At 37.3% G+C, this 19,444-nt stretch overlaps 1 protein-coding gene across 5 annotated transcripts in view; it reads left to right on the top strand.

The window, feature by feature from the left end:
- The window catches only part of SLC8A1 (solute carrier family 8 member A1), a 356,279-nt gene that overhangs the window by 4,020 nt on the left and 332,815 nt on the right, over nucleotides 1-19,444 (top strand). The window lies entirely within an intron of this gene.

The following is a 19,444-nucleotide window of genomic DNA, read 5'->3' as shown; positions in this document are numbered from 1 at the left end:
GGATGGTTTGAAAATACTTCATTAAACAGTATATACCAACCAGCTTTCCAAAAGGAACAGCACAGCATGATTTGGGCACTTTTCAACACATAAAAGATTATTTTTTAAATTATGTCACTAGTATTTGTGATCAGGTGCAATGCGCATATGACATCATAGAGCATTTTCTCATTTGCTTGCTGACAAGTACATTTCAAGTGTGTACTCATGAGAAATGTCTGTTGCTGTTTTTCTTTAGCAAAAATGTTTAATAAGCATAATAAAAGACATAGTGACTTACTGCAATTTTTCTAGATACAGTTTGTCAACATCTATAGAAAAAAGTGACAATCAAGCTAGTTGACCTTTCAACTCAGGACTTCTTAAGCATTCAATTATGACTATACATGTAGAAAATCTAGAAGATATCACATTTTGATAAGAGAATTGTAAGTAGTGACAGTCTTATGTGAAAAAAAAGTGACTTGATTGTACTACCTGTGCTACAGTTAGCTGAGAATGAATCAAATTCATGGTGGTCAAGAATGATAGAGAAGATTAAAATTTATCCTAAGACCATAGAGTACAAATTGAAGGCTTCTGTCTATATAATAGGACCAGTCCTGGGCCTGGTCAATAAGCAGGAGAAGCAAGTATTTTTAGGGACTTTGATGGGAAACAATATCCCTGAATATTGGGGGGAAAATTTGTATGAAAAGTAAGAGTAGAGATTTTCTCGTCCAGAGGGATGGAAAATTTTAGCCCACAGGAAAGGTCATTAAGTTTCAATGATAGCTTTGGTTACTCTTTTTTGAAAATACCTTTGGGAATTTTATGTAAAATGAATCTTACTCGGGTGTTTATAAACTGTGGAACACTCAGACAAACCACTGAAGATTTTTAAGAACTTTAAAAATAACAAAAGGCATGAGACTAGGATATTGTACGTGTGAGGAGTTTGAAAGCCAGAGAGGCTACTACTGTCTCTAAGGTCGGTCATTGGAAGGTGAAGCTTCCCAACAATCCAGATCACGTGGTTTTCTGATCAGAACTGATCTCCCAAGCTGCACCTCTTCCAATTTCTCAATGTTAAAGTTACATGGCATCTTCATGTCATGGCAAGATATTAGAAGAAACTTTCATGGCAGAAAAAATTTTAAAGTAGTTTTAAGGTATATAAAGGGGGACAGATTTCCATGGTCCTTAGTGCTGCTGAGGAGAAAAGGGAAGTTCTTGTCTTATTGACTTCTCCCCCTGAGATGAGCCACGTTCTCAACTCTGACTTCACATTAGCATCGTTTAGGGTGAGTGAAGTCCACACCGCACTCCAATGGATTAAATATGCTGATAGGGTCCAGGCAAGGGCAGTTACTTTTTTCAATATACCCCATGCTATTGGGGGGTATTATTATCCCAGAGGTGATAATAACATATATCTTACAGGTCAAGTGTCTATATTATTGGTAACTGGAACATTTTTGAGCATAATAATTACTCTGGATCAATAGCAATTGTTCCAGGCAAACTGGGACATATGCTTGCCCTACTTACAGGGCTGTTTTCAAGAATAAATGAGTACTTTGTAGGTGTTCAAAGAAAAGCAGCTAAAATTAATAGCTAACAAACTCACCAAATACTAGATTTATCACATATTTAATGGGCTATAGACTAAAATAATTCTATGACAGAATAAACCATGGATTATTATATTAAATTGAAGTAAGTTGATTCTTTACTGAAGTAGTTCTTGGAGTTTTTAAGAAGCTAATCTGCCTTACGAATATCTAAGCACTGTTTATGATATGCAGTGTTTCATAAATTTTAGTTTTTCAAGGAGATAATATCTGATGACTCCAGCCTTCCAATGAACTCAATATGGGGAGTAATGCAAAGCATGGCTCAGGGATAGAGTAGAACAGGTGATGAATGTGATTCCAGGATGTTATTGAGAAATTTTAGTTAGATTTCTGGGTGATAAGTCAGTGGTGTGGGGAATTTCAAACCACCATTTAGAAACAGTGTCACCCTGATTTAGCTGCTTCCTAAATGTCAAGGTTGTTCTGATCTCCTGGAGAGACAAAGAAGCCTTTTCCTGTTTTTCCATGGAAATCTAATATTTACTTTGTTTTTGTGGTTCTATGGGCTTCAGTTTATGCTGGGAATTTTAAAAAGTAGTTTCTTGGTGCCCTCTCCTCCTCCTCCAGTAAAGAGTCGGGATGAGAGTCAAGGACAGTAGGTCAGAAAACAAAACAAAAAACAGATTCTGAATTGCCATTGATGCAGAAGCCAGGGACATGTATGGAGAAGGGAAACTAAAGCATGTGACATATGAAGGCAAGAAGATGAGCTCAGAAATGGAAGCAATAACTAACCTTGTCAGAAACTTGCCCTGGGCCCTAGGGTGGAGGCTATTGCTGGCAGCTGACTTCCCATACACTCTGATGGGAGTAGTGTGGGCAAGCCAGCAACCGGAACACTTGGGTACTTTCACCAACTTCTAGACATTGGCTTACAAATGATCCATAAAAATTTTAAAGCTGCTTAAAGAATACCACTTTAAATTTCTTCTCTTATCTAATATTTTCTTGGTGGGATAGTGGATTACCTTCTATGCCCCCAAACTACTACTAATAATGATAGCTAACACATAAAGCAATATCCATGTACCAGTCACTTCTTTCTATGCTTTTACATATGTTAACTCATTAAATCTTGGCAATAGCCTTATTAGCTAGATCCTCAGATGAGAAAAATGAGGCTGAGAGGAGCTAAGTAAATCTGCCCGAGGTCACACAGCTCTTAAATAGGAGAGCTAGACAAATCTGGCTCCAAAGTCCGTTATGACCCACTCTACCATGGCAAATGCATCACTGACATTAACTGAGGAAGGTAACTTCTCTGATCCAGTTATCATAGTTCTAGTCTTTATGATCATATAGAACATAATTCTTTTTTATTACATTTATTGGGTCAACATTGGTTAATAAGATCATATAGGTTTCAAATGTACCTTTCTATGATACTTGATCTGTATAGTGCATGGTGTGCCCACCACAAATCATCTTCTGTCACCATATATTATTCTAACTGTCATCCCTTGAATTCTCTGAAGACCAGCAATTACTATATTTTTCTTAAACTTTCTCTATGACTCCAGTTCCTTTAGTGGTTTCTCTTATGACATGCATGTGAATTTCTGCTTACTTTAATGCCTAAAAACTCATCTTTGAATGTGCACTGGTTTGTGTATTTTATGATTTAATCAGTTGATGTATTGAGGGGGATTGAGAGCCAAAAGTCAGCCAAGAAGTACTTTGCAAGTAATTTTGAGGGCACCAGGTGCAGGACCTGGAGACCCAACAGTATTAAATGTCACCTTTTAAGATCTTTGTGGGTCCCAAATGTCACCCAGCCTGTTTTCATTATTCAACTTTGATATCTATTGCAAATGTAATGAGAATGGCTTTATATCTTCTTCCAATCCTCTGACAAAGGACTCGGCCAATGCCAAAGATAGAACCAGGCAGAACACCTCTCACATTTTATCCATCCAAGTCAGCAATCTTGGAGCACAGTTGTTTAGTAAGGATTCTATTTAATTGCAGTCAGTTCATATTTCTCCATTTTTGTACAAATCACCTGTGTGGAGTTATGCAAATTACCCTGATGATGGTCAGAACTCATGTGCCAACAGCATTCCTCTGTTGGGCTAGTTTAAGATCCCTTAATGGTATGAGCTTAGGCTGATTTGACTCTGAACATGGAGGGTATGTTTGCTTATTTACAATCTTATGTCTCCTCTTTCAATCTCCAGGGTTCCTCAAAAACTACTGGTTTGTTCAGCACTCTTTTTAAAGACATTTTCATTCATTAGAATGTAATTTATTTTTGCAAAGCAACCTGAACAAATTTAGAGAAGCTGAATACTGTTTTACTATCACTTTTATTTTTGACTTTAGTTTCCCATTACTAATGTTTACATCCAATTCTCTGTTCAATCCATTTTTGCAGATCCCCTGACTCATACTTAATATGTTCAAATTTAAACTCATCATTTTACTATCCACCTGACCAACTGTTTTGGTTTACCTAACTCTTCGTTTAACCTACTGCAAAAAGGCAGTTTAGACTTTTCTCCTTGACTTGTTGTCTCCCCACAACAAATAAGTCCTGAAATCCTATAGTCATACCTCCTGAAAGTCTATCATATCTGTTACCACTGCCTTTTATAATTTATTACATGAGTGATTGCAATAGCATGATAAAACATGGCCTCCCACCAACTGTTCTTCACTCTTTTACCAAAGTGATCTTGCTAATACAAATTTTGATCAGGCATACTCATCTGTAAAATCTTTTAATAAATCCCTATAACTTTCAGGATAAAATCCTAAATCATTAGCTTATTACCAGAGACCCTTGAAATTGTAGCCCTGCCTATGTCCCTAAGCTTGTCCCTCTCTATTTCCCAATATACATTCTTTGTCCCAACTTTACCAAACTATTTATGATGCACTATAGTAGTCAAGAGTGACTCAGATCTCCATTTTCATTACCTTCTTTCTTGTTTCTGTTCTCTTTTCACTTGGCAAATGCTACTGCTATTGTAAGACTCAATGTAAGAAGCATTCTCTCTGTGACTCTCTCCTGCCCATAATCCAATTCTGATTTGTAGTCTCCTTTATGCTCCTACTGCACCCTGTACACATCTTCAGGATACGACCTAGTACTGTCAACATGTATTTCTCTGCCTCCTCTATAGATGCTAAGCAACTTGGGGGTCATAAACTTGTCTTACACATCCTGATATATGAATGGTTTGATATAGTGTCTGACATACAGTGGGTATAGTCCATAAATGTTTATTGAATAGCAAAATGAATAAGTCAAAATGATTCTCATTGGATGAAGAACTAGAAGAAAGCGTACTCTAAGGAGTTATGTTTTCTTTTTGCCTTTCACATGCCCCAAGCAGGGGTTGGGAGGTCTATCCCTTCCTCTTTTAGTTCCAAACTGTTAAGACAATTTTAAGAATCCTATTTGTCCTTTACATTCTAAGGTCTACCTGATTAACTTATAAACAGATTTTTGTAACACTACTCACTCCCATGTTGAAGGGTGTGTGGGCTCTGGGGGTTGATTAACTCCATAATACACATTCTATTTATTGTAAGGTTATCCAGACTCTCCGATCCCAAATGCTGTCAACCTCACCAGCCTCAGAGTGAGAGGACTTGCACAGAAGAGAGGGTAGTTGGAATCTTTCTCTTTTAGTGAAATACTCTCTTTTTTGATTATTTTACCTTTCAATATTCACAAATATTCTGAGAATAACTTTTTAAAAATCAAACACTGGTTTATCTGGTGATAAAGGGGAAAATAGCACGTGGTGATAGCAAGAAGCTTCTATTAGCATTTTTAGCAACATTGTCCAGATCTTGATTCAACTGTTCAAAATACTTGCCATAAAGCAGTATTTTCTCTCTTCACATAGTTCTGAAATCCTTTTGGATATTACTTTTAGAAATTTTATCTGATTCACACAGTACTACAAACCACTGGTGTCATGCCTCTCTTCAGATCTGTAAGTTTGTCTCAGTTTACCAGTGTATACAAGCGAATATGCCAAGTATACCCAGTCAAGTAATCTGTTTATTAAGAGCAATATGGAATGCCACTTAGATAACATCTAACATTTTTAATGGATTCTAAAACTTGACTTAGGATTTGTATTAGTCCATTTATTAGAATCAAAGTGTTTCCTACCAGTGAGAATAAAATGATCATGAGTAAGGGTTGGGTGCCTCACACTTGTGGAAAGAATTTTCTCCAAAGCTCTTCAAATGTAGTCCCTGAATGAGTCTGCTTTTATTTTTTTAAAAAAGATAAATCATACTATTTGAGAAACAAATAATTTCTGGCATCTAACAACTGAATAATCAATCAGAGAGTCCTTTGTGGCAAAGACTAACCCTGTTAACAAAGGAGGTATGTCTTTAAACAAGCACCAGTTTCAATGTGTAGAAACAAAAAGGTAAACAACTACACTCAAAATCCTAAGTCTTGGCTCCAAGTTCCAATTCTGTCACAAAGCAAATAGTTAGCAAGTCACTAATCTTCTCCAGACCTCTGTTTTCCTCTGAGGAAGTTGTATTTCATAACCCTGGAATGCCTTCTTGCTATAAAGTTCATGGTCAAAAGTTGCCTGAGACAATGAAGTAACAGACTTGTAAGGAGGTTTTCATTGTACATGTTGGCTTTTCACTCACTAACTGATACATCTGTGATTTGTTCCTACACCCACTCTTTGTTCTTGATATTGCTTATCATTTTACATAAGTTGTCCTAGTCATTGTCATCTGATGCAGAAATAAGAAGGCATAATCAAAAAAAATAAAAACAAACTTTAAGAGATTGTCCTGAACTTGGGTCCTTTTCTGTTCTCCTACACAATGAATATAAAATATGTTGACCTCCAATGATGCCTTACTTTCAGGCTTAGAGAGAATAATAAGTATTATTAACAGGTCTATCATTTGTTGAGCTACTGCATTGTAAGCAGACATGCCAGAATTTGAATGTATGTCCATCTGACATTAAAATCTATGCTCTGACCACGATATGTTGTGACTTGGATACTCATCACACAAATTGGCAGCTTTTATTACGAACGCTAAGAGAAAGCATGTCTATGAGAAATCGTAAAGTTGTCTATAAACTGATATATAACTTTTCAACTTTATACAAAATTCACAAATCTAAACAGAATACAAAATTCACAAATCTAATATCAGACTTGCGCTCATACTCCCAGAAGTATGAGGTTTCACTTCAGTTTTAGATTCAGTTCTTCATTTGTAATTGAATGATAATAATATAGACATCGCTGGTTTGGGGGAGGAGGGGCCAAATGGAATAATTGATGATAGAGCATAAAAACAGGATACATGACAAAGAGTTCCCCTTTATTCCCCCCTTTTACCTCTATATTCTCCTTTAAAAGAAACACACAGCTGAGATCACCAAGGCGAAGCAGCTCTGCCAATGTCTGACACAAATTACATTCATGAATGAATGACATGAATTTTTCTGAACACCAGCCAAAGAGAAGATAAAACTAAGTAATCTCAAGGTCCTACTTGGCTTTACATATTATATTTATGATTTATTTAACCCCAAAAGCAATTTCTTATGCTTGTGTTTCCTCTTTGAAAAGGAAAGCTTATTTTAAAACGTTTTTCCAAAAAACTGTTGGATTGAGAACAAAAATGTCCAGGTCCCTAAAATAAATTACAAGCTAAATGGATGAGTCACCAAAAGGCAGTGGGATAGCTAGACATGTCAGATTCTTTTGTTAGAATTTGGGCCAAGTGACTCAAATATTTTATTGTAGTGATTTTAAAGGCCTGTAGAGGGGAGAAGGCGCTTACATTTTGATAGATCGGATCTGACCTTAAGTTTCTCAAAGCTGTAAAAAGAGGAAAAGTATCAAGTGTTAAAAAAAAAAAAAAAAAGTTGAGAGAAGGAGAATGAAAAATGAGAAAACCCCATACAGAGACAGAACAGAACTACTGTTTGGTTGTCCATTGACAACAATAATATGGGAAAGATCGTTGTGTTTTGATGGAGGGAGAACTGGAGTCTAGGCTTGGTTCTCCAACTCTCAGTTTTGTGCTCTTAGTAAATTTATTTTCATTTTCTGGATCTAAGCTTCCTCGACCATAAAATAAGAGCTGGAATTGAATGATCAACAAAGGTCCCTCACAACTGTTAAATTTTATGCACGGGAGAAGCACAGATAATCATAAAATCTTAACCCTATTTTATGTTGGTTTGTCTTTGAGCCTTACAACTTTGAAAGAGAAATTATATACAGGGTGTAGCAAAAGTAGGTTTACATTTGTGAGTATGTGAAACACAAGGTTTACTCTTGTACTATTATTTATTAATTATTGTATAATTTTCTGTACAAACTACTCTTGCCCTGCCCTGTAGTTTAACATTGGGCTTATTATTTTCACATTCTTATACTGGTGAAATATAAATTTGGTAGGAAGTATACTGAATGGCAGGCTTTTCAAGTCCAGATGTGAGAAAATATCCCTTACCAATTCCTTATTGTTTCTTATTTGTAGATATTCTTGCCCTGTATCTAGTTTAATGCATATGTTACACTATAATATGATAAGTCCTTTTGCCCATATGTTCCAACCAGATGTTAGTCATCATAAAGTTTTACTGTGCTTTGTGATTTTTGCTTCTTTTCTATGATGTTATTAATAATTTTTGTTCAATGTCTTTATCAAACTGACATCAGATGTCTCCCATTTTGAGTTTTATTCTTAGATATCCCTAGTTATCTGAATAGGTAGTTATGAATCCATGACTCCTTCCCACGCTCAACAAATCATCTCAAAATATTATCATGTTATATTCACCTTTGCACCTTCAGCGTTCACACAGAATTTTTTGTTTACTGAAGAGTCATTAAGTACCAAAAAGATACTCATCTTTGTTTCCTCAACACTATTGGAATGCTAGGTATCTAGCAGATTCTAATCAGTCTGGAATAAGTTAATATATTTGTGTTTATAAAAAGAAGCATAGTTTATACATTCCAAATATGAGTGACAGATTTAGGAAAAACAATCAGGGAATATGAAAGGAATAAATGAAGATTCTAAAAGTTCACAATAAAATTATTCTGTAGTTATTACATTCTGAAATACTAAAGTCTTTGTTCAGAATCTGTATCTATAGTCAAAGGTTGACACAATAACAAGAAACCTCTAGGCTTTCCAATGAGCCATATGTTTTAAAGTCAAACACATCGCATCTGCCCTTATAAATATGTGATTGCACATTCTAAGTGATGGATGATGTTGAAATAATGCATATTTTCCTTGCATATAAGTAAAATGTCCACACAATTTTGGCAGTTTCTTGGTGGAAGAAAAGCTTATACATATTTAATGTTATCAAAGTTTTCATGAATATGCCTTGGTAGGCAAAGGGAAAAACAATTTTCTGTTTGTTTTTAGCACACAGATAATGGCACAATGTAAAATGTTAGAAATGTCCCTCTTCCCTTAGCCCTTAGCAACCATTTTCTATTTCTTTCTACTTTTTTTCTCTTTTTTATCTTCCCTTTTCCCTGTCTTTGGTGACCACCATTCTACTCTGTGTTACAGTGAATTCAGTGGGGTTTATTTCTCCCAGTTTGATTAAGAAATAATTGACATACATCACGGTATAAGTTTAAGATATACAGCATAATGGTTTGACTTACATATATTGTGAAATGATTACAATAGATTCAGCTAACATCCATCATTTCATAACTATGCAATCAAAAGGAAAGAAAAAGGAAAACAATTGTTTCTCCTTGTGATGAGAGCTCTTAGGATTTCCTTTCTTAACAACTTTCCTATATGTCATACAGCTGTGTTAGCTATGGTCACCATGTACTTTACATCCTGGTAGTTACTTATCCTATAACTGGAAGTTTAATCTTTTGACCACCTTCCTCTAGTTCCTCCTCCCCCTACCCTTTGCCGCTGGTAACCACAAATCTGATCTTTTCTTCTTTGAGTTTGGTTTTTTTATTTGTTTGTATTTTTTTTGGTTTTTGTTGTTTTTTGTTTTTGAGATTCCACATGTAAGTGAGATTATGCATTTTTTTTTCCTGTGTCTGGCTTATTTCACTTAGCATAACATCCTTCAGTTTCATCCATGTTACTGCAAATTAGGTCTGGAAACGGATAATAGTGATAGTTGCACAAAAATATGAATATCCTTGATACCACTGAACTGTACACTTGAAATGGTTAAGATAGTAAGTTTCATGTCATGTGTATTTTACCACAATAAATAATAAATAGATTTTTTTAAAAAGAAGTGTACTATCAGGTGAAGGTGATTGAGTTTCCTCACTTCACATTGGGCTACACAATCTGAAAACTGGCTTTTTAATAAAGTGCTACTGCACTGGCTCCTTGATGATTTAGAGAAGTGTTTTATTGGCTACAGTTTTGGGATTGTTTCTATGGGAGAATTCTGCCAACACCTCCGATTCTTTCCCTGTTCAAAGACTAACCCCACTGAAGGTTGCCAGCCAGCCATTTAATGGCTCTTGCTGGAGCTGAGGCCTGAGAGTTAAGTTCCGCCTCTGTCTCAAGAGAAGGACTGGGTCTGTCTGTTCTCTGCCCTCAAGCTGTCTTCTGTCCTCTGCCTTTCACCAAGCAGTGTCCTAACCCCAAAGTGAAACTGAATCTTCACCCCACTTCCCCTTCCAGAACTGTGCTGCAGTCCTCTTACCAGCAGACTAGAAAGGCTGTTCTGGCATCTTAAAGGAGTCATGCTGAATGTCAGAAAAGTCAGGAGAGATTCCAGGTTGGTGAAAAGGCGCAGAACCATGACCTTGGGAAGAAAAGTTTCTCCTACTCTCCTCTGTCTGCTATGTATTAGGAGGACATTTCCCAATCTTGCCCTGGCCGACATATCATGTTGACCGTAGCACAAACACTTATATATATTCTACTTAACAAGGCTCATGTAGTACTATTTAAGTCCAGCAAAATTTGAGGAAAATGATATCCTTGTTTTACAGATGGAAAAACTATGCAGAGAGACCTGATTTCTAATTCTGTTTCTATTGTAAAGTACTAGCAATGTGTTCCTTAGACGGGTTTTTTTTGTTCTCTAAGCTCCATGTCCTTTCCGTAAAACAGGATTCTAACAACCCAGGAGGTTGATGCAACAGTTCCGTGAGATGTTTGCAAAGCACTTAATGTTATGCCTGCCACAGAGTAAGCGCCCAGTCAATGCCACTTATTATCATTGGAGTATTACTGTTTCTATAATCTATAATCTATAATTACTGTGACTATCTTGTGGGATTCTAGCAGTCTTATCCTTCCAAACCCAACCTTCTTCCTCTGTCACAGAACCATAGTCTCACACAGCATTGCAACTACCTCCTGGCAGATGGACGGCTCAGTCCCAGAGCCCTGTGAATCCTCTCTCCACCTTCTCTGAAATGTTACAGTGAGTGGTTCCTCTGGGAAGATATCGAGAATCCCAAGACATGAGCACAGTCCTGAAAAGTCTCAGTCAGGTGAAGAAATCAAACTCCTGTAGATAATACCAAGTGACAGAAGGCAAGAACGCCTGTGAACTTAACTAACCTTTAAAAGTGAAGACGAGTTGGGTGGGAGGAAAGCAAAATGGGAATGAGGAGATTAATGGTTTGGCGCAAAAATGTTTGGTTTTCTTTTTCTTCTCCACCCCCCATCCCCCCACCCCCCAATCTTTGGTCACTTAACAAAAAAACAAACAAACCACACAGTTGGTTTTGTTCAAAAGCACATTGTCATGTGAGACTTCCCTTTTGACAGTTAAAAGGGAACATGTTCATTCCTTCCACGTGCTGAACGGGCTCTCACAGAAAAACAGCAACCCCCAAAATTTAAGAACTGTGTTTCAAGAGAATTCGCCTGCACATTCACATCCTATGAAATGAGATGGCAAGAGTCAATCCTAAGAGCCTTTTAGTGGGCTCTGATCTCTTAAGTTCTATCTCGTGACAATTCCCTGGCATTTACAGTCTTTCGCTAGCATTTTCTGGGAATTTGGGGGAGACGGGGGAGGAGGGTTATGGATAAAAGAGACTTCACTTTCTTTCCGTCTATTTCTATCCACAGAAGGTGTCCCTCTTGTGATAACAGCAAAGGCTGGCCTGGCATGTCATCTAATCTTGTGGTATTTGACACATGTACAAAGACCTTTGGTTTTCTGTCTATTCATTCTCTGATAGCTCTTGCTTCTAAAAGGTTAAACTTTTATTCAAACACTCATTCCAATCTGAAAGTTAATGCTAAACTCAAAGCCATATATGCAGTCAGCTGGCTTTAAACTTTTTAACCTCACTTGTTATTATTTTGAAATCCTCCTTCCCTGGGACTGGTTGTATTGCTTTTCCATGAAATAGTATCAGAGATTAAGATGGTGTTATCTGTCCATTAACAACTTACTTACTGGAGCATGAAAAAGTACTTAAGCACAGTGTCTGTTTCAATACCGTGACTGGCCATTTAGCTCTCTTGGTTATGCAACCCAGCTCTGCCTTTTCAGCAGCGATGGGAAAACCAGTCTGAGTCAGCAGGCGCCACCATGGGCTTCTTCTACTCCTGTTCCTCTCTCCTTGGAGGCAGAGTAAACACTAAAGTAGTGAGAGTTGGCAGTTTTGCTTATTTTTAAGGAAGTATCTCAACTGAACTTCTGGTTCTCTGAGCAAAGAGTAGGAATTAACATTTTTTTCCTCTTCTCTACTATGTCCATTTATCCAGCTATCTTCTCCAAAACTTCAGGAATAGTAAAGATTTATGTTGTGCTTTATTTAAGAAAATGAAAGGTGATTAAGGGCTCTGAGTCAATTGTTTTATAAAGGAAATTCAAACCAGACTCTTTCTTATTGGAGAATTTTAAGAAATGTGAAATATTTCTCTCATTCAGCTATCTTCTATAACTAATTTATAGGGGAAATGTATGCTATAGGTTTAAAGTGCTGAAAATTGTCAGTTATTAAAGAGAAAATCTGAGTAGTGGCAAATCAGTATTTAACAGTATGGGTTTCCACAACTACATGTTTCATTTCTCATGCCACTTCCTCAAGGAAGCCTGTGTTTCTCACTACTGGCAACTTCACAGCCTGGCATATTTCATACATACAGTATATGTTGTTGATTGATCAATTGAAAAAAATCAATATTTCAAAAATAGTTGGTTTGTGTGTACCACCTTCTTCTCAAAAATGATTTGTTCAATTCCATTGAAGTTTATATTACATACATATAAATAGATTAGGATGGTTTAATAGAAGACCTCATTAATATAGTGTTCATAGGCATATTTTCCCATTTTCTACATACTCTTTCTAACTTTTACTTATTGATACTTTATCTGTGTTTTGTAAAAAAGGTACAAATTTTAGAAATCAAACATAGGATGGCTCATATATAAAACACATTATGAAGTATGAGAATTATTTGTTATAAACAAGGATATATCTTATTATCTATGGCAAAATTATGTTCAGGGTACATAACCTTATTAAGCATCCAGATCTGATTATGCTGAAATAAATTCTGCCATATGTGATATTCGGGCTGAAATGGAAGACATCAGTACTCTCTTTCACAGTCTATATTATTTCCCTTGTATCATAGCATATTTTCTTGGCAGACATTCTTTGAATATATTTGTTGATAGTTGTTTAAAAATCTGTAGCATAAACAATTCTATTGTTTCATATCACCAGCCTGTTAAGGTGGAGACAATGGAGCAGACATTTAGAGCAATTCAAACTAATGGTTGATTGGTTCATTATCATTGACATTTGTGAAAGAAAATGAATTAATAAAATATAACTGTGCCTCCACCAATTATTGGGGTATTCATTTTTTTTCTGTGGCATCGGGCAAAGTCTAACTAATGAAAATTGTGCTTTTATCCTGCCCTGTGATGTCGGCACAAACTGCCAGTGAGTTAATATTGAATCCTGGGATCCTTATGAAGCTCATATAATACAAAACTTGTTCATAGCATTAAATTGATCATTTGGGAACACAGTACTCATGTAAAACACCACATTTTAAAAGAATTAATAAAATAGAAATGACTCGTAAGGCAAGACATCTGTGAAGAACTTCCATGACAAAAGGCAAAGGAGACATGAATGTTTAAATTTCTTTGAGAAGGCATAAGAGCCTCCTTCCAATACAGAAAAGTCCACCATATGAAAGTTGAGGGTTTTGTTGGAGTGGGATGGAAGAGTTCAGAACATAAGAACTTTGCAATAATTTGAGAGATGCAGCACCGGGTTGGGCTTCCTTGGAAAGAAGTGAGTTTCTTTAGGTTGATTAAAAGTGTTCAAAGAGTGTCAGACAACTAATTTTCAGATGAGTTACTGAAGGATTGTTTTATTACAAAAGGGTTAAGGGCACTTCCAACTCAAATTGTTTAGATTTATCTGATTATCTGGAATGTAGCAAGTAATCAAAGGAATGTAAAATTCCAAAGATAAATTCAGACACATAACCAGTGAAACAAATACTTATCCTATCTAATAAAGAGGTAATATGCAGATTGACCATCACTCCAACACACGAGATGGCCACCCACATGTGGTCAAAGATGGCCACCACAAGATGGCCGGCAGAGGTGGGCAGTTGGGGGGGACCAAGTTGGCAGGAGAGGGCAGTTAGGGGCAATCGGGCCAGCAGGGGAGGGCAGTTGGGGGCAACCAGGCTGGCAGGGGAGCAGTTAGGAGGTGATCAAACTGGCAGGCAGAAGTGATTGGGAGCCAGCAGTCCTGGATTGTGAGAGGGATCCCAGATTGGAGAGTATGCAGGCTGGGCTGAGGGACACACACACACACACACACCCCACACACTCTACGTGCACGAATTTCATGCACTGGGCCTCTAGTTTAATGAATAAAGGAGAATTCACCCTTAAGGGGCCTGGAGTATGAAATTCACAATTTCAGATGAGGAATACTGGCTGTTGGCCAAGAAAAATGGCTCCAAATCAAACGATGGTTATTGTATAATTTGTACAGTTACGGGAAGCACAAAGTAGGTTTTCAGTTATTAGTTTTCAAGTTCACTCATTCAAGTAGTCACTTATTGAGCACCTCATGTGGGACAGGTAATATTTTAGGTGTACCCACTTTGCGCAAGGTACTATAGTTGATTCTGGGAACACCAGAGTGAACATTCTCTGCCCTCCATGAGCTTATACCACAGTACAGAACTAGTTATTAAACAGGAATTACACTCATTACAATTTTCACTTAAGTTATACTAAGTGCATTTCTAGAAATACAGGATATAAAGCAAGGGACCTGAGCTGGTCTGGGTGATTGGAAAACATTTTCTTAAGGAAATGATATTGAGCTGAATTTTGAGAAAATAGCCACTAAATTTTAAAGAACTTATAAAATGAAGATAGCAGTTCTATACAAACAAAGTGAAAATGCATAAATATAGACAACAGAAAAGAATGTAATACCATGTAAACACACATTAAATATGTATATAATGCTAACAAGAGTCATATGTTATTTATACTATGTCATCATCATGTAATAAAGAAATTATCAAGCAAAGCACTTATAGTAAGAATACTTGTCCAGCAGGTAAAGAATTACACTGAGCAAAATTGGAAATGCACATTAGTGAAACATTCTGAAATATTTCTTCTACCTGTAAAACTATGTAGTTTATGAAATAACCAAAAATGCAGTTGATGAGGAGAAATACGTAAAATGTTTGGCTGCTAATTATTCACATTAAAATGTCAAGTGTTGGATATACGACTGAGGCCTATTTAGAGTCTATGTCGTTTTCCACTGTATTGATTACTTAACAGGACTTTATAAGTAATTATTGGGCAGTTGATTCTTTCTCTAATACTTGAATTAATGTATTCATCTAGGAGAAACAGATTTTTCTCTTTCTGAGAGAGAGTGCTCTGATAGTTTATTTAATATTAATCCCTCCCAAATAATTGTTTTACAGTGTGCCTGATTTTTCATAACTAGTATTGGCTCTCCAAGCATGAATGGGTTGATTTTGCACCTGTGATCAAACATCTGCTCCTACCTTCTACACTGCTTCCTCTTTTCCTATAATGTCATTTGCTTCCCACCCTCCACCAACTTCCTCCATGCATTACAACCACTAACTACGTCATTTGTATAAGAGCAATTTATTTATCAAATTGATCTGTTCAACAAATACTGAATGTCCGATATGCTCAGATCTTATGCAAAATCTTCTACATAGTATTTTTTGAGCATTGCCAGAAAAGTTCTCTATATAAAATGTCTTCTCCCTTTTGCTAGAAATTCTAGCATTGGTGGAATTATTTTTTATTGAGATTATTTTCCTGGGCATCTCTTTTATGTGATAATTATTCTAGAGAGAGAGCAACAGTTTTAGTCACTAACAGTGTAGTTAAGAGTATTCAATTTAAAAAAAAATAACTGTTCATTATATGTGTTCCTTTGATGGGAGAAATCAGAGCAAAAAGACAGCAGTGATTCCTGAAATAAATAGGGGTGATGACTAAATTGAGACAAATATATCGCTTGCCTCATCGTTTGCTTACTATTCCCTCATATTTAAAAGTAACTGTATTTTGAACAAGCGGGACTTAAAGGGAATGGTCATCAAAGCAACATTGTTTTTCCTCAATGTTCAATGTTCAACCTCAATACAAACCTGGACAGTAAGTGATAAAAGGGAATTGTTAGTAGAAACTCTGCGATCATTGTAAGATATTAACCCCAATTCAGAAAGCAGAATGCCTAGTCCCATATAATGAGCAGTTTCATTTGATATAACTTTGAGCCTTTTTCCCTGGACTTGCAGAGGTTGGCTGCAGGCTGATGACTTGCAGGGTGAGGGCTGGAGGGGGGATGGTGGCAAGAAAGGAGTCTGTTCTCTCCTTGCCTGCCTGCTTCCACTCCCCCTCCCCTATTTTTGCTAATCCAATTAAAGCTGAGTTGGAGGGCGGGGAGAGAAGGAGTAGAAATAGGAAAGTTCCAGAAAGTTCTCACTCATTGTTTAGTATGATCACTTTTCATAGGTGAACAGGTGGCTAACTTAATCTCATTGGAACTGTCTTGGATTCTTAAGAGCTCCCAGCGGTGAATACATTAAATGGTCGTTCCGAAGGTGCAAGTGACATTGCATTTTTCTCTAACTTCCCCTCCCATCTTCAGCATCTCTCTGCTGAGGTCCCATCATATGCCAGGTGGCCCTAATAGATAGAATCTAAAATGACTACACACCAGCTCTCTTGTGTTCATGGCCCACATCGAATCCTTTGAATACTGCCTCTGGTTGTTCACTTGAGCCCCAAATGCAGGCCTCAGCCTCCTCTCTCTCTGCCCTGCTAACTCAAGGGACAACATTCTCAAGAAAGGTTTTTATCAGTTAGGATTAAGGGCAGCTTCAAATGACAAAACCCAAAATAAATATTTAAGTAAGCTAGTGGTCTCTCTCTCTCTCTCTCTCTCTCTCTCTCTCGCTGGAGATGAGGGGCCCAGGGTTGATGGGGTGGCTTTATGATCAGTAGGACCCTTTCTATCTATCTTGATGCTATGTCATCCTCAGTGTACTGTGTTGCTTGGATCATGAAGGCTTCTCAGATTCCAGTCATCAGCCTGCATTCAAGCCAGCGAAAGGAGAAGGGGGAAGAGAAAGGGAGAAAGGGGGTCTGGCAGCTGTCTTTTAAAAAGGTTTTCTGGAAGTTGTCATGCAACACTTCTGTTTCCATCTCGTCAGACAGAACTTAGTCATGTGGCCACACTTTCCTGCTTATTCCAAGCAGTTAAACCTGAGGGATCTGTTACTAACGGAATATTATGCTAGATGATTAGCAGTCTGTAATGTTTTTCATTGGTTTTGTTTTTGTTTAATGCACCTATTCTCCTGTGGTTAGGACTAGGCTTTCTCTCCTTTCTGAAAGTTCATATTTTTCCTCATGCTGCTCATAAGTTCATGGCTATTTCACCCATCCTCCCCATCTATACACACCTTTGGTTTATTAGATTATAAGCTTCCAGGGGGAAGAGATATATTGTCTTTTACTTTTAATCACCCAGAGTCTTGAGTGATAGATTTTGTATTTTAAATTTAGATTTTAAAATATAAAAATATCTAACTAAATAGAGTCACTTAATAGTCACTAATAATGCAAAAATATTCAACTAATCATTGTATCTTTTTATTTATTGTCATCCGCACTTTATCTCATTCAGTAAGAGTGTAACTGTGTCTCCTGTGATAGAAATAAGGAGAAGCATGGTCTCTCTATGACTTTCGGAAAACAGGAAGTATCTATAAGAGACATTGTGTTGCCATGGTAAACAGAAGGAAGGCTCTGGAGACAGATTGCCTGGATTTATTTATTTTTAAATATATTTTTATTGATTTCAGAGAGAACGGGAAAGGGAGAGAGAGATAGAAATATCAATGATGAGAGAGAATCATTGATTGGCTGCCTCCTGCACGCCCCCTACTAGGAATCGAGCCCACAACCTGAGTATGTGCTCTTGACCATAATTGAACCCTGGACCCTTCAATCCATAGGCCAACACTCTATCCGCTGGGCCAAACCAGCTAAGGCCAGACTGCCTGGATTTAAATCCCAGGTCTGCCTCTTACTAGCTCACTAGCTGCGTGACCACAGCGAGTTGCCTCTGTGCTTCAACTCCTTCATTGTGTGAAACAGAGGCAATTACAAGGATGAATTGTTACCCAGAAGTGGATGTACTGAGAAGCGAAGGGAGCTTATGTCCAGGACCCTGCTATTTACATCTTCCTCCACCCCCCAGGCCCTGGGAGAAGTCCTGTAATGTGTTCCCATGATCATATGCTTTGGCAAAATTTACAAAAGTAAGATATCGCCTGTTTGTTTGTTTTGTTAAAGCAGGCTCCCAACTTGTATAAGCTTTAGGCCCTATGAAACTGGAACCCTCCCTGAGAGTTGTGCACTGAATCAGAAGCCATGAGTGACCCTGCACCAGTGGAACCTTGACTTAAAGAGCCTGGAAGGCAGCTGCGCTCATGTGGGTACAGTTAACTGACTGAGTCAGAGATACTTGGGATATTTGTTTTTAAAAATTGCAGGAGCTTGAGAATGAGAGAATGATTCCAGAATGAGAATCTTTGGGAATGGGTCCTGACTCCCTATCTTTATTAAGCTTCTCAAGTGATTCCAATGTGTCATAAAATTTGAAATACTCTGTTGTAATATCGCTTCCAACCATGGAATTCTAATAGGAAACTATAGTCCTGGTTCAGAAATTGCTAATCTAAAGGCTGTGGAAGAATCAGAAACCCGATTTCCTCTTTCAGGCAAGGGATTCTCTGACTTTTGAGAGAGACAAAAAGGAGTAGAGCTGTAAAGGAGTAGAGATGTGAAGGAGTAGAGATGGGATCCCACTGCACAGCAGGTAAAAAACAACTTGTCTGCAGGGGTTAAGACTTATGAACCATTCATTTTCCACGGGTATATTTTTAGTAATAAAAATATTATTCCACTTTCTCCTCCTACCTGTGAGCCCAGTGGTAAAGATTATGGTAATTCTCTGCAATGTGCGATTCTAGTAGCTCAAATCAAGCTATGGTTTTCGGTGGAGAAAGGAGAAAAAGCTAAGAGATACTGACTGCTATTCTTTCCAAACACACTGCTAGATGCTCCACAAATGTTATCTTTTTGAAATGTACAATAATCCTGCAAGAAAGGTGGCATTCCTTATTCATTTTTATGAATAAAGAAAGTAAATGCCAAGCAGATTAAATAATTTTGAAAAAAATCACACCAGCTAACATATGGCAGGGATTTAAGCCCTGGTATGACTGAATTCATGGCCTATTTTGCTGTTTTTCCC

Source organism: Myotis yumanensis, unplaced genomic scaffold (assembly GCF_028538775.1).
Source record: "Myotis yumanensis isolate MYYU_CA2020_CCGP unplaced genomic scaffold, mMyoYum1.0.hap1 SCAF_11, whole genome shotgun sequence".
Taxonomy (NCBI): domain Eukaryota; kingdom Metazoa; phylum Chordata; class Mammalia; order Chiroptera; family Vespertilionidae; genus Myotis; species Myotis yumanensis.
This window is presented reverse-complemented; position numbering and strand designations above follow the sequence as displayed.